Consider the following 14,557-nt stretch of genomic DNA (forward strand, 5'->3'; position numbering starts at 1 on the left):
TTTTCATACTAATTGATTTGAAAGCTACACTAATGTCTGAATAATTTACATGACGGAAAACGAAACCATTATAAAATTCGGGAACATTGTCTTTAATTAACGATTCTGCAATAGTGGTAGAAGAACCTAAATCGTTTGTTAGACTGACTGGGAAAGTAGAGAAAAACTTTTCAAATGCAATGGCCACTTCCAAATCGGAATCAACAATGTGACCGTCAATACTAAGTTTAAAATTAGAGCTTAAAGTTGTTAAAAATTGCAATAAAATTAATTTTAATTTAAAATATTTATAAGATTGTTAGGTTAGGATAGATAGAGTTAATATTAAAAATAGATTCTGCGTGACATTCTTATGTATATATGTGAATTCTGTATTATTCGTAAAATAATGGAAATGCGTGAAAAAAAATATAATATATAATTATTATAAAACTTCCGAACGTATAAAGTTTTTATATTACCATTTCTAAATTATAAATCTTCATATACTGCACACTTTGCATTAGCTGATCCCAACATTAAAATACATACATATGTATAATTAGAACAAATTCATTCAAATCGTATTATATTCAACGTAATATATGGAGGTCATGATTGGCCCGCACAGCTGAAATTTCCTCAGATTAGACGTCACCAGGCCTTTTCTTTAAGCCCGACTCTGTAAATTGCTCGCATTTATTTAAACTGTTGGAAACGACCGCTAATGTAGTTCTTGAAATACTTTTTGTAAATTTATTATGGGTAATTCACTAGATTGAGGAAGATGACATAAAACTTTACTTAGAATAAGGTAAAGAAAATTAAATTAAAATGCCATTCAACGTACATATACAAGGCGGAAGTAAAATAAAAAAAAATATTTGATGTTCTTAAACAAACTAGCTATACTTTATATCCATAACAAATGCTTTACGAGACATACACTCAAAATTCAATTTCACATCTACTCAAGGAAAGCACTCATTTTCGTGTATAAAGCGTAAAATAATGTCAATGTTTTAGTCGCTAGGTAAAGATACTTTTAATGGCTGTGGAATCTTAGTAAAAATAAAAATAAATTAACTGTATCAGCCTTTATATGATTTTATATCATATAACGGTGTCATAATTTCTGAATGAATAATTATGGACATATAAAAAGGAACGGCCGCTGAAGATGCTCTTGAAGTTTCACAAATATACTTGTGAAATAATTTTACAACTCTGTAGTAATCTAGCTTCTACTCACAATATGATCGAAAAAAGTTCGTCTCTACAGAATGGTTTTTATATAAAATCTATTCAGATAAGCTACCTTATTCATGCACTAGTAAATTTTATAGAGTCATTTCAAATAACGTATCTAAGCTTTTTTTAATAATAAATTATAGATTTTGTAGGACAAAGCCGCCTTTAGGTCGCCAGAGATACGCATTAATGCAAACATTGGAATTTGGCCCCATTACCTATTTTTTCCACAGGCCTAAAGGAGCACAGGCCGCCCTCCAACCAGGTGGACCGACGATATTTAGAAGACAGCGGGAATCCGCTGGATTCAAAGGGCGCAGGAGGAGGAATTAGGGGAGGCCTATGTCCAGCAGTGGACGTTGAAAAACTGATGAATGGATGAATGGACCTATTTTTTTGTGTATATACTTAGACACTCCAATATTCATAAATAATTTTCTTCAATTTACGTAGCGCATAATGGAAATTTTATCGGTAATCGGTTATCAACCTGACGAAGTATCTCATCTTGCAAAATTTGATATTTTTCCTGGAAAATTCTCTTAAAGTGAAAATTGCTACGTAATGCTGTTACTGTCTTGAACTAAAGTCACGTACTAAAGACATGAGTGGCAAAGGAACGGTTACCGTGAGAGTCAGAGGCGTTGCTTAAAAGTATTTGCGAAATATCTATTACTTAGTAAATGTGTTTTTTATAGAACGTATATAATATATATTTAACATTTAAATATTTGATAACTTTTTGTTATTTTAAAGATGTATATAACATCGACTTAACTCTATTCTCCACAGTCTGCCCATACCGGTGAGACTGAATGAGAAATTTTAAAAATAAACTTTTTTATAATTTTTACTAATAAAAATATATTTTTTAAATATTAATATCTCGTCGAGTATTAAATTATCGAGTAAATAGCCATTGAGTTCTTAAGTAAAGTATAATTCAATTAAATTAATTTAGATATTATGTCACTTTACGAGTTGTTCACTAACTTTACGAGTAAGTATTTATTAACTTTAGTTATTCAATTCATTTAGTGATATCAAATGTAAAAACAATAATAAGATAGAAAATCTTGAGAAATAGCTAGCAGTAGGTCTTTCATCTTCAGGATCGATCCCAATAAAATGTAACTTTCCATCTTGTTGACATTGCACTTTTAGTTTAAATGGGTCAAACTGAAGAGTGGATAAGTACTCGTGATGGGCAGCGGCTCCTCCTCTATCGTGTACCTGGACGCTCGGACGCGCATTAAGCTTTCTATCGATAGGTATTAGAATTTTTATCCTTTTCCTTTTTATATCTAAGCCATTAAACAAGTTTAACTATTTGAAATGCTTTTGTTAATCCATAGAGCTTTATAAATTTTGTAATTTTGTAAAAGTTGCGAAAAGTAATATGGAACATTATCTCTACCAGGCCAGTCGTGGTGCAGAAGCACTAGCGTGCGACTAGACACGCGATATGTTGTGAGTTCGTTTCCACTGGAGGACATGAAATATTTAATATTTCCATCTTTTCGCTGTAGTAATCAGGCAAACCGAGGCGTTGAATTCCGCCACTCAACACACAATGCCTCCAGAATTCGGTGGAGAATGGACAACGCAAGTTTCCTAATAGGAACGGAGTTGCTTAACACTAGGTTCCCAGGTTCCTTCTGCCTACTCTGCTACGTGTGGGATACAGCGAAGTGTGTGTTATGAATGAAGCTAAAAAAAATAGTTACTAGAAAACTAAATAAGCTTTAATGTATAACATTTTTCAAATAAATGTATTGGTTTAGTAAACTTTTAACAGTTCGAAAATCTATATAGTTGTAAACAAACCGAGTATTGTGTAAAGTTTCAAACAAGAGCTTTTCCTCTTCATTATCTTATACTTATTTAGTTTGCTTATTAGTTTGCTTACTACTACTTGCGCAATAGCTTTGAAACAAGAAATAATTTTGTTTTCATTGCTTAAAATTATTTTCTTGTCAAAAAAATAAATATTTTTTCCGATTTTTTAAATTAATTATTACAATTAAATAATGCGTGTAGGTAAAGCAAAAAAATAAATATTTCATAATATTTTTGTGTCCTTAATTTTTTCAAAGTGATTTTCTATTCATCCACCGTAGTAACAATTTAATATTTCTCCGCAAACCCCCCACAGTCGTGCCTACCATATTATTCCTTTAAGCGTTAAGTACCAACGACGTTACCATCACAATGTCGGCTCATTAACTTGCAAGTAAGCGCTCCTTTTGAAACATTTTTAGAAGCTTGCGGAAAATGTAGAAATTACTGAGCCTTATTAAACTTTCACATTTTTTACAATGCAAATATAATGTCCTAATTTACAAATTAGTATTATATAACCGTTATAAAAATTATAAGTATTTGATGAATTTCGTATTCAAAACCACTTATTACTGTAAGTTTATGTTTAAAATTAGCCATAGGACTTAAGTAATTATTAAGTGTGTACAAAGATTTATCAAAAAACAAATAATGAAAATTTCTATACGAATAGAAATTACATACGTAATATACATGCACAAAGTAAACCACTCAAACATGCTAAATACGTGATGAAAATAACAAATATGTAAAAATAAAAATAAAACATTGTTCAAGCTATACGCAAACATTGTAGTGATGAATAGGTGGCGAGGCTCGCGTTGATATGGACCCTAGTTAAACCTGATGAATACTTCTAGAGGATTAGCCTTTACTATATGAGGACAATTTCACAAGCGTCCTTGCTGGTGACAAATATACCACTAAGACCTTACAGTGGTACCGTCTGCAAAAATATATTATTTTGAAATATATCTTTTGCTTATTTATAAATATACGAATTATAATTAACTATTAAGTAATAAACGGTATTAAATGAAAATATTAAATTTACTCAAATGGGAATCGTACCCACAGCCAGTCGCATTCACAGTCACACGCTTATGCCCGAGCCCCACGACTGGCCTCAATTCATTGTAAAGAAGACGACTCATTATTGTTTATGAACACGTAACCAAACTATAATATTTTTAATAATAAAAGTTTTTGAAATAACAAAAAATAATGTTATTTATTTTATTGAAACTATTACTAGAAAAAAATCGGGACGAATTAGGACACGACATAGGGCGGGGTCTAAATCTCTCGATTTATTCGCGGTCGTCTCAGTAATACGAAGAGGTACAACAGTGTTCCTTTACACCTCATAACTCAGACTTCTCTACCCTGCCCCTCCCGCGAGCCTTCAACACATAACACCTACGCTAAGTAATAAGTATATTTATAATATAAATGGTAATGTGACTATTTTTAAGGACTTACCGTCATCATAAGAGGTAAAATACCAAAGCCAAATAAAAATACGATTCACAGTAAATTCTGAATAATAGCATATAGGATTTTATTTATTTTATAACAACGGTGAAATCTAACGACAGCGAATCAAATAGTTACTCTAATTACTAGAATTTGAGATTGTGTATTTTAAAATATATTTTATTATGAACAATAAATATATATAAAACGTGTTAAAAATCGTTAACACTGATAAATTCCTTTCCTACATAAATTATCGCCATCAAAAAATTGGTACTCACTGACTCAATAATAGAAAAATAAGCGTAATGGGCTTAACGACACATTACCGCAACTCTAGTCTCCCAAGGGGAATCGACTGATCTAATTTGCCGATACTTCGGCTCCCTATACGAATGAAAAACAAGGAGTAGCTTGATGTTCGCTTCTAAATTATAATAACGTAATTGCCTCACAAATAGCTATGTTTATATAAAAATATGTATTATACTTTTTCTAAGTTTTTTCTAATAGTTATTTCAGTAACATGTAGTATATATTTTTAAATGAAAGTTAAAGTAAGTTACTATATTTAGAGTAAAAGTTAGTATTATACTAAATCCATAGTAATTCCATATTACTATTGAGTATAAAAATTTCCTAAGTAAGCAATTATTCTTAGATCCAGTTTGTCTTATATTAGTTAATTCCAAGGTATAAAGTGGGATTCAAGTTCAAGTAACTTTAGCACATGAGTCGATTAAGCGGGATTTTTATGAGCATTCTTATCAGTAACGGCTGCGATAATACTGCCTCAAAGCTCACCTAAGAAGGTTTACGAGGTAAGAAATGTCTAATATTGGCGGACGATATCTACGGAGATTCTTCTTTAACACATATTAAAAACGACGCAGTACTTTTAAACTGCTTTGATATCATTTAAAACCTTTAAACTACACGCTTCATTTTTAAAATATTTGTTGAAGCTTAGGTACTTTGGAAAGACAGAAGTTGGGTGGTATTTATTTACTATCTTTCTAGATGATATAATATAAATACTTAGGCGTAAAGAATATTAGTGCGACAGAATTTAAAAATATTAGTCACAAGTTTTTATTCGCACAATTTACAAATTTAAAAATTATAAAAAGAAATACCTTCAGGTTCAAATATACCCCTTTAATATATCAACATCAAAGATCGTCATGTACAGTGATAATATATGTACCTATGTGCTACGAGCATAGTGATAAGGGTGCGGGTGACCCTGATTAATTCCTGTCAGGGATGAGCCCTTACAATATGAGCAAAATCTCTGAAACTACGTCTCCTCCGACGTACTCGTACCCTTCTTAAATATCTTGTTATTCAATAGTAAATCCACCTCAGTCCCCGTTTTTATACGACGTGAAATATAAAAACCGCACTATCATGGCGGAGTAGGTTACTTTGGGCGGCAGTTATACAACATATGTAGATACTGTACTACTAAGGCCTGATTATCTCAGCGGGTTAAATTCAGTATTTGCAATCGAAGGATAACGATACATTAAGAATGCAGAAAACAAATATATATTCTAAAAAACGTATAAATGTTTTACGTTATAATTCACTACGGCTATAAAAACCGTAGACACATTTCGGAATGATTTTCTTTCGTCTCTCGGGATCAGCCTAGAAATTTATTTACAGAACGGGAATTTTGATCCCAGCCTCCCATAAAATAAGAAGAAAATTCTACGGCGTTTGAGCTTACGAACGCGATACGAATTATTGCTATAAAACCTCATCTCAAACATGAAATAATTTGTAATAAAACCTACTAAATCGAAAATACGAGTATATCTAGATATTTCGGGAAAATTATTTTTACATATATCTATTCATTTTTAGAGCTAAGACACTCTATTCCCACTATAATAGTACAATAAAATATCAATATTGTGTTGTATTGGCAACTATTGTTCATTTTTAAATTCATCATATTTATTGTATAACATTTGAGAACTAGCGCTCAGAGAGCGTTTGCTGCGGAGACAATTTATGTTAATATTGTCCTACTGTTTAAATTTGTTATTAGTTAACAGAAATGATGGAAAAGGGAGAGATGCAGACCGTAAATCTGTCTCCCGAGTCTCAGAGACACCGCAATGAATGCTTTGTCATTTGTCTCGGACGTCAACAAACCGCGACAAGTATTTACAACTCCGATAACGTCACAATGTACTCTCATTCTGTTCAAATCGACCGTCAATCAGTGTTTTCGGTTCCGATCAATTTTACGACAATGTTGCGAAAGGTTTTTATCTCTTAAATATTATTGATTTTGTTCGTAGAATATGATGATTTTTGAAAAATTTTTTTGTTTATAAGTCATCTAAACTATTAAACTAATTTAGTATGTACTATGCTTGAGGTACGATATATTAAATCTATTCGCGTTTTATTTCTTAAATATAAGCTGAAAGTGTTGTGCAAAATTTATATAAAACGATCAAAACTTTCAGTCACATTGAAACAGTTTTCCAAATTGCACGTAATTGGCAAAGCTACCTAAAGAGGAACGTGCTAACGCCCGGACGGTACTCGCCCACATTACTACAACTCCCAAAAAGTTCTCCATCTAATGACTTTCATAAATTATTGTTTTAGACTCGAATTAAACATACAGCTATTTTATTACAATTTCACATGTTACAGAAATAACTAAGACATAAGTGTTATCCTATATCTTATAAAACAAAGTCGCTTTTTGTGTCTGTCTGAACTTTCTAACTCTTCTTCTTCTAAACCACCCAACGGATTTGGATGCGGTTTTCACCATTAGGTCGAGTATTTCTCAGGGAAGGTTTATATATAGCTTATTATTTGTACATTCTTATGTAAATTAACATAATTACGATAAATGTGTATAAAGTCCTACCCGCTGAGACATTTTGGCGCATGCGCTGCTTTAATGGTAAATACTACATGAAAAAAATGTACTGGAGTATTGTTCCTCTTAATAAGATCTACAAAAAAGTCCGCGATGGCATATTCGTATCTTTTAAGAATAACGTGTAGTGATCATATTTCTGTCTAAAAATAGTAATTTCAATATATTTTTTATTGTGAGGGATATGTTTCCATAATGGTATTAATCCTTATCCTTTAAAATACTTTATTAAATTTCTACGTTAAACGAAGATAAAATTTGCTTTTTAAACTATTTCGAAATTGCGAATAGTTTTAGAGAAAAACGCATTTAATTATTGACACATCACGCCGTTCACACATCAACTGTATCGAGTCAAGTTTCACTTATCCCTTACTCTCAGCATATAAATAAGTATATTAGTTACGTTGGCCATTTAATGTAGATCAAAACTGTCTTTTCTGTTTTTCATTTTAATAAGTACTTTAGAAGTTGTTACAATATCAAAAAATCCTTGCTGCGAAACGCGCCTCGCGACGTTATGCTTATAGAAGCGAGTCCGCCCGCCTGCCTTACACGCATCGGTGGTTCAGTGGTAGAATGCTCGCCTGCCACGCGGGCAGCCCAGGTTCAATTCCCGGCCGATGCATTCTATTTAATTTTCGTCACAGGCAGCCACGTAGTGCTTGCGTTTCATCAGAGACAGAATACCCTCTTCATTAACCACAAGCTCGAAAAAAAAAACCCGCCTGCCTTTATAGCAACGAAGATTTAGATGCGTTTGCACGTATTGGATAATTCGAGTTGAATGTATTATTTAATGTCATTTAACTATCTAAAAATAGTAATTTAAATATATTTTAATAAGTACTTGAAAAGATTAGTAGCACAGATTTAAAATTACGGTACCTACTAAAAAATCCTTGCAGTGTAAAACAATTGGAAAATCCTTATTGAAACTACGAAAATGCGGGTTGCATTAGGGTTTAATTAATTTTCACATTATCTTAAGTGCTTTGCAAACATACATTATATGAATAATCCAGTAGTAAAAGCGGGCGAAGCCGCAATAGGGTCGCTAGTAATTATTTTAAAAATTGTTTACATCTAAATCTATGGAATTGTGTATTGGGATTGATTTCGTCACTTAACACTTGCACATTTGATATCCGGTTATTTCCGGCCCATGGTAATATATTATATATTTTAAATTCGTGTATAAAATGAAGCGAGAAATTGTAAAACACAAATTGTATTCAAACCTACCGAACTGATTTAACACGGTCAATGTATTTTTAATAGCAATGCTAGGAATTATTAATACGGGCCCACATTCACTAACCCTCGCCGATAGATACTTACGCCTTCGTGTTTCCGCACGAACGAACCTTTGAAAGAAATTTACTTCATTGAATGGAATGGTTTATGAACTGTGGCTAACACATGTACAGACACGATCGACCACTGCCTTCATGAAACATGTGCTACATCTAATATTTAGTACGAAAGAGGGGGATATAAAATGTAATATTCATTTATTGTATTTATGTGTGTTATCGGTTGCTTTGAAGTTCAAATGAATATAATTCTAAAATCTGTTTAAGCTATGTAATTTAAATATACCTAATATGAAAATTGTAAATGTTATTGCTTCCATAGACAGTATACGCCTCAATTGTATTTTTTAACTTATGATCCCAGAAAGGTCTCATAAAAGAGTGGCAAAATTTGGTATTAAAGCCGCGAGTTCAAGTGAAGTGTCAACTACAAGGCTCTGCTAAGTCAAGCCTGAATTTTGGAAAAATCTCGAGACCTCCAATTTTTGTACGGATCCCTCGGTGGGTGAGCCCGACTCGCGCTTGTCCAGTTTTTTGTAAATCAAGTACATTATCTGATTATAAATATAACTTTAAAAAAACTTATAATGATTTTGAGAAATAACCGCACAACAAATTCAAACGTTTCAAATTTATGTAATTTTTTAATTCTATATTTTATGAACCATCCTGGTATCAGCATAGTGAAATGCTCATAATTGACTGTAAAAAGATTCTTATACGACAACGACGACGTAAGACTAAAGACGCGCGTACTATTTTTCATTGGAGTGAAATTTTCTCAAAGGAAAAATTTGGGGCGATATCGAGTAGCTACAGTGACGTAAAGATAAATTCGATAGTCGATCGGATTTTCTATTATACCTACGTTACGCTCACCTATTCCCCAATTTATTGGTTTCCCAGAATATATGGATATTCGATTATTTTATTTATTTATTTATATTCTAACAAAAAGTGTAGGCGTGCAAAAAAAAAAAATTAAAAATAAAATATCAATTTTGAAAATACATACAGATATATATAATAAATACAATATAATATATACAAACTAATAAAATATTATATATATATATATATATACACAAACATAAATATATATATATATATATATATACACCATATAAAAAAAAAATAGCTACATATACACAACAATATGGTACTGTATTAAAGGATAGATACATATAGATTAAGTGAATGATTAAAATTGTGTCTGTATTAGATAATTAACTTCTGAATTAGAATTAGATAATTAACAACCTTAATAGACTCAAGTTCAACAGCTTTAAAAAGAAAAAAAATGTATATGAATAGTTCTTACAAAAAACTTGGTGGATACTTTAGGTGGAACTCGACAGTTATCATTATAAAGCAGTTTTGTACAAAGTGAAAGAAATGTGGGCAATTTGGGAGATCGTTAATTATACAAAGAAAAGTGCTAACGACGCTCTTACACGCTGAAATTCGAGTTTACGATCGCAGATTGTAACTGTAGTTTATTAATAGATATAACAGTTACTAAACTTAACTAGGTACAATAAAAAATGTTACTATAATTAATAAGCATAAATTATTATGAGTAAAATACAGGATACATACATACATATACAGTTTTATCAACGAAAAAAATATTAATTAATTTCTCTACAATAATATTTAACTTTCTATATTATAATATACATAAAGTCAACTTTGTTTCTTAAATGACAATATCGTCTTTCTCAAATCTGTAAAAGATATCTCAAACAGGTTTAGGCCATGTTTGTTTTAAGCAATGTAGACCGTCCGAGCCGACGTACGCCGTCGACGTGCGCTCGTCGGGACTAGTCTACTGTTAATACTTTGCCGACATACGGTTGAACAGATCCGATTCGGCCTTGCTTCGGTGAGGTCGCACAATTGGGCTATTATATTTATTTCGATCCCTTGTCGAAGTGCTACTGTATTTATACTAGTGTTGTGCTGCGGATTCCTGCGACTGCTGAGCTGCGTGGCGTCCTGCTGCGCTGCGTTGCCCTGTGGTTGCCGAGTCCCGCATCGCTCGTTTCCAGCGTCCGGATTGTTGTTCAGTAAGTGGATACACAGTTGTTATTAGATAGGTACTCACCTACCGTTCACCGACGGTAGATTTTTGCTTGCCAAAGATAGTGTAGTTTTAAAGTACACACCCCGTCCCTCGCCGCAAGGTGAGGGGAGAGACAAAGCATGGCCGGCCTCAGTCGCTCCGAGCTGCTGAGGTACCTTGAAACGTTTCACGGAGAAACGTACAACGCCGTCGTCAAGTTCGCGCAAACGCGCCACGACGCGCCAAGTTCGCCTAGCGCGCCCGATGTCGGCCCGGATGCCGATATGCAGCCTTCAGCTGCCGGCCCGAGCGCCGTGGACGAAAGGTAGGTATTAAGATCCAGGTTAGGAATTCGTCGGATCACCGACAATTCACCTCTTTCCTCCGGGAATACCAAATAGGTTACCATTCCTTCGCTCTAGAGGACGAGCGCCAACTGCGCGTCGTCCTTAAGGGCATTCCAAAAGAGATCGAAGTCGATCTCGTCCTTGACGATCTCAAAAGCAAGGGCTTCCCCGTGCGCCAGGCGCATCGTCTCTATAATTCGCGTACCAAAGCGAAATTCGATATTGTTTTAGTCATCCTTGACCTCACTAAGGAGGGAAAGGAAATATTTAATCGGTGTGTTCTCTCACCGGCATCAGAGTCGAACCCCCACACTCGAGGGGTCTCATAGGGCAGTGTCATCGCTGCCAATTATACGGGCACTCTGCCCGCAATTGTTTCGCGCGGCCTAGGTGCGTCAAGTGCCTAGACGATCACGCGACTGCGGATTGTCCCCGCAAAATCCCCGATCCCGCTGTGCCCCCTAGCTGCGTGCTTTGTGAGACGCAGGGCCATCCCGCGAACTATCGCGGATGTTCCCGCGCGCCTCGCAGACGCACTAGGCGCGGAGGCAAAAAGCGCGCCTCCAATAAAAAGGAGCCGGCTCCTACTCAGTACGAGCCTGCCCCTCTTCCAAAAGAGAATGCGTGGTTCAAACCCGCACCTTCACCGGTCGTCGCCCGCGCTGCGGCACCGGTACAGCCGCCTACCGCTCAGGTAGCGGCTCCCCGCCCCGCGCTCGCGCCTTCCGGCGCGTCCGCGACCGCGCCCTTGCGCCCGGCGCCTTCCCGCGCCGCGCATTCTAGCGCCGCGCCTGCGCCCTCGTCTAACGCTAGCGACTTAGCACTTGTGCTAAGATTCGCTAGATGTTTTGATTTCAAAGAAATCAAAGTCCTCGCGGCGAAACTTAGGAACACGAACGGTTCCGACGATCGCGCTCAGGTTATTATAGATCATATTGATCTCATCGAAGCCATTCAGGGCTTCGTCGCGGTTTAAATTTTCCAATGGCGGTCATAAATAGGTTTACCCCACGGCCCGCTGACTCGCAACTCGCGCGTATTAAACCTAGAGCCCTGTCAATAGCGACTTTTAACGCAAACGGTGTCAAACGCCAAAAAGAGGCTTTGTGCGCCTTCGCGCACGCCTACCAATTAGATATCTTATGTATACAGGAGACTTTTCTTAAACCTGCTGTGCGCAGTCCTGGCATTGCGAACTACAGGATTGTGAGGAATGATAGAGCCACCAAAGGTGGAGGCACTATGATTTATTACAAGAAGAATTTACACTGTATACCACTCGACCCTCCGTCTCTCGAAGCAGCCGAGGCGTCGGTGTGTCAGGTATTCCTCACAGGCCATCAGCCTTTAATTATAGCTTCAGTTTATCGTTCGCCTAATAGGCAAATTTTAGGAAGCGACATTTTGGCGCTACTTAGTATGGGTGACTCGGTCCTTCTGATCGGGGATCTCAATTGTAAACATACACTTTGGAATTCGTCGGTGACTAATGTCAGCGGCAAGAGGCTTCTAGCCTTCACAGAGAAATATAACGCTTGTGTTATAGGCCCGCCTTCTCCCACTCGCTTTAGTGTCCTCGGCACAGGCGATGTACTCGATATTGCCATACTTTCGAACGTTGCATTGTCGCAACATTCAATGGATACCATTCTCGACCTAGATTCGGACCACCGTCCTGTCATTCTCAAGTTAGGTGACGAGCGCCCCTCAGGCCCTCCCACCAAAACAGTGGTCGACTGGAGGAGATTTGCAAAGCTCCTCCGTTCAAATGAATCTCCTCTTAAGGAGTTAATACCTGGCATCGCCGACTCCGCGGCGCTAGCGATAGACGCGGCGAATAAATTCACCGATTATATTCTAAATACAATCCAGAGTTGTTCGAAAGAGGTAACAAACCTGCCCGACGGTAGGTTTGATATCTCAGGAAAGCTCAGGCGATTGATTAGACGCAGGAACGTAGCTATGCGACGACACGATACCTACCCGACTGACAACAATCGTAGGGAATTTTACAGATTAAAGAGGAGAGTTCGATTCGAATTCGAACTTCTGCGCGGTGAGTCGTGGGATAAGAAGCTCGAGGAGCTCGCTCCATCGCACCAGGCATTCTGGGCGCTGTCGCGAGCTTTTAGAGTCGATTGTCTCTCGACTATGCCTCCTCTCGTTAGGTCAGATTTATCAATTGCCGCCGATGACACCGAAAAAGCGGAATGTCTCGCTGACAGTTTAGAGGCTCAGTGTACCCCGAGTAGTCAGCCCTGCGATCCGAGCCACATTGCGCGTGTGGATTCCGCGGTCGCAGAATGGGCGCTGACGCCCCCGCAAGGGGAACCGCTCCGCCCGACCTCTGAAGACGAGGTCAAAGTCATTATCAAAAACCTCAAAGATAGGAAGGCCCCGGGGCCCGATAAATTGTCTAATAGAATGTTCAAGTCCCTACCGGCTCAGTTCATATCTCTATTGGTCATTATTTTCAATTCCCTTCTTAAGTCGTGCTCATTCCCCGACGAATGGAAGGAGGCCATAGTCATAGGCATTCCCAAGCCTAATAAGCCGCGGAATATCCCGTCCAGTTATCGACCTATCAGCCTTCTCAGCTGTTTAGGTAAAATTTACGAGAGAATAATTCTCGTTAGACTCTCAGAGGTGGTAGAGGCCGACTCTCTGCTCTGCAATGAGCAATTCGGCTTCAGAAAGAAACACTCCGCCATACATCAAGTCCACCGTGTTGTAGAGCATATCGCTCGACACAACCTTAGGGATAACTTTCATAGCAATACAGCTGCTATTTTTCTCGATATAGCGAAAGCTTTCGATAAAGTCTGGCATAACGGCTTGATTTACAAGCTGCGCGCCGTTTACGGCTTGCCAGACTGTCTCGTACACATCCTGCGGGACTTTCTCACTAATAGATACTTTCGCTATAAAGTCGAAGGCACTCTCTCTTCCCCCCGCCTCCTCCGCGCAGGCGTGCCCCAGGGCTCCACGCTCAGTCCTATCCTGTACTCGTTGTACTCCAGTGACATGCCGCTCACTCCGGGTGTTCACATGGCTATGTACGCCGACGATACAGCCCTCTTCACAACTTCACGTTGTACTTTCACAATAAAAGATCGACTCCAGGAAGCGGCCCGCGCACTCGGTGAGTGGTTCCGCCAATGGAGAATCGAAGTCAATCCCGAGAAGAGTAAAGCAATACTCTTCCCTCTCAATAAAAATAGAAGAGTCTCTACCATCCATCTCTTAGATAAACCCATTCCCTGGGAAAAACAGGTCAAATATCTAGGTGTCACTCTTGACTCTAGATTAACTTTCAAACCCCACATTACAAAAGTCTGCAATAAAGCAAAGTACATTCTCAATAGAT

The sequence above is a fragment of the Heliconius melpomene genome, chromosome 15 (genome assembly GCF_056956725.1).
Source record: "Heliconius melpomene rosina isolate 202511_hmr_F chromosome 15, ASM5695672v1, whole genome shotgun sequence".
Taxonomy (NCBI): Eukaryota; Metazoa; Arthropoda; class Insecta; order Lepidoptera; family Nymphalidae; genus Heliconius; species Heliconius melpomene.